The following is a 2,820-nucleotide window of genomic DNA, read 5'->3' on the forward strand; positions in this document are numbered from 1 at the left end:
AAAAAAAAAAGAAAGAAGAGAGATATTAGGATTCAAGAGAAACTGAGGGTCAGTTCAAATCCTGGCTACCTCCTAGCGATATGTCCCTTGAGGAAGAAACCAAACCTCGGTTTCCATCCTGGAAAAAAAAAATAACATAATAATGACCCCTATTTCAAAAATCTCTGTATACGTATTGCACATTGTGACAGAGACCAATTATTGTTACCAAACATCTCTTCTCCCTTTTGTCCTCAATAATACAGTCTTAGATTTCTAGCTGGGTTTGTAGCTGCCTGGAGTAAGGATTATATTTCTGTTTCCCTGGCAGCTAAGTGCAGCCATGGGACTAAGTTATGGCCAAAGAAAAGCAAGTGGAAGAGGTACGTGTAATTTCCTGGAAGCATCTTTAAAATGAAGGTTGCACCCTCTGCATCCTTTTGTCCTTCATCCTGGATAGAATTGGGACACATGGCGGGGGCTCCCGCCGCCGTCTTGGACAAATTGGGTGAAATCTACACAAGGCAATTTAACAAAATAGAGTTCAAGTCCCTAACATCCTAGAGTACCATAACTGCCCTAGTCTGTCTCCAGATGTTGGCAGGAGAGAGAAAAATAGTTTTCATCTTATTTAAGTCTTGTACTCTTTTTCTGTTGCCTGCAGCCAAATATAATCCTAAGCAGAATCTGTACTTAATATACGATAGTTGTCACTTAAGCTATCACCTATGCATTTTGGAGTCTCTTTCCCTATACTACCTTCCACGCTTCTCACAATATAGCAGAACTTTCAGATGCATCTTCTGTAATTCTAACATTTGTTGAGCGTTAACTATGCCCCAGGCAAAGTAACGAGTGCCTTACATGGCATATCTCATTTAAACCTATCACAACAACCCTTCGAGGCAGGCACTATTTTTAACCCTCATTTTATAGATGAGCATATTAATTTTCTGGGACTGCTGTAACAAAATACCACAGACTGGGTGGCTTAGACAACAGAAATTTATTTTCTCACCATTCTGGGGCCTGGAAGTCCAAGGTGGAGGTGTTGGCAGGTTCGGTTTCTTCTGAGGCCTGTCCTCGTGATTTGCAGATGGCCGCCCCCTTCTGCCTCTTCATGGGCTCTTTGTCCTGGGCCTGACATCCCTCGTGTCTCTTTTTGTGTCCAAATTCTCTTTTCTTATAAGGACACCAGTGACATTGGATTAAGGCCCACCCTCATGGTCTCATTTTTTTTTTTTTTGAGGTTGTCTCTGTTTACTGTTGGTGAGGACCTTGTGTTAACTGAGTCGCCTCTTTAAAGGTCCTGTCTCCAAACACAGTCACATCGTGAAGCACCGGAGGTTAGGACTTCCACAGAGGAGTTTTGCAAGAACACAATTCAGCCGTAACAATGAGGAAACTGAATCAAAGAAAAATTAGATAATTGAATAACTTTCCCCAAACCACAGTTAGCTGGTGGTGGAGATGGGTTTCAAACCCAGGAAGTCTGGTTCCTGAGCCAGTGCAATCACATGTCGCAGTATACTGCTTTCCATTCCACGTTACCATACATACCATATTTAGCTGGACAATGAGCCCCGGCTCCCAGAACTCTTTGACACTTGATAGAATAAGTTACGTTAAGTCTATAAGCACAGATTTGAGCTTTGGGGTTAGCTTTACGTAATTACCCTTCTCTGTTGTCTTAACTCCTATTTGTCACCTGCTCATTGTACTGGAGGCCTTTGCCCCACGTCACCACAAAGGTCCTGGTTGCTTTGTTCCTCCAGCCCCAGGGTAAAGGCACCCACTGGGACACCCCACCCTCCGCACTTCTGGCCCCCTTAATACGATGTTATGGAAAGAGGTCTAACCGCTTCTGTAGATGCCATGCAGAAGCCACAGGGGTCTTCTACACTGTCCAAACTGCATCTCCAGTTGGGGTGACCCTGGAAGCCTGCAACGTTCCCAAACCCCAAGTCTCATATCCCGTTGTCAACACCACAGTCATTGGCGGCAGGCAGAGAGGGTCCCTGTGTCCCCAGCCCACTGGGCCCTGGATGTTGCCAGAGACCCTTGGTCCCTTCCCCATTCTCTTATTGTACCCTCCCAGGCTCTTGGCTTCTATCGTCCCACTGCCTATGCCACCACGGGGATCATCGTCCTGGCACTTCCTTGAGCACGAGTCTCACGGAATCGCTGTCCATTTCATTGCCACGGTTTTCTCCTCTGCCACTTCCCGCTGATCCTAGAAACAGAGAGCACAGCTGTTTCCTCGGGGGTTTAGAAGCCAGAGAGAGCTCTGTCTCCAGCTCACCCACAAAGACAGGGTTAAATAATAACAGTGGATACTACGGACTTTATATAGATATATATAAACTCCACTGATCTTCACAACAATCGTAAATTATTTCCTCCCTTCTACAGATGAGGAAACTGTGGTACAGAGAGGATAGGAAAAGTGCCAAAGGCCACACAGTAGGTACGTGGCCAAGCAAGGACTTAAACCTATGTAGTCCGCCTTCAGAAGGCATGCTCTTAACCATTACACAGGTGGTCTTCATCTATCACAAGTCAAGCTCTCTTTTCCCCAGGGAGCATGCAGATGCAGACACACGGACACATGTGCACACACCCCAAGGACTGACCATGGACTGGCCATGGTCCAACAGGACCCCATGCACCTAATTTGTCCAAAGAGCTAATATAAGCTTTAGTCGCCCGCAAACCATTACTTTATATCCCACAATTTGCAAACAAGGGGTGTCTGCAGGGTCCTAGAACCATTCCAGGTACTTTCACATATGTCATTTATTCTTGCAACAACAGTCTGAAGTAGGTGCTTTTGTCTCCATT

Source organism: Propithecus coquereli, unplaced genomic scaffold, assembly GCF_000956105.1.
Source record: "Propithecus coquereli isolate 6110/MARCELLA unplaced genomic scaffold, Pcoq_1.0 Scaffold162, whole genome shotgun sequence".
NCBI classification, from domain to species: Eukaryota; Metazoa; Chordata; class Mammalia; order Primates; family Indriidae; genus Propithecus; species Propithecus coquereli.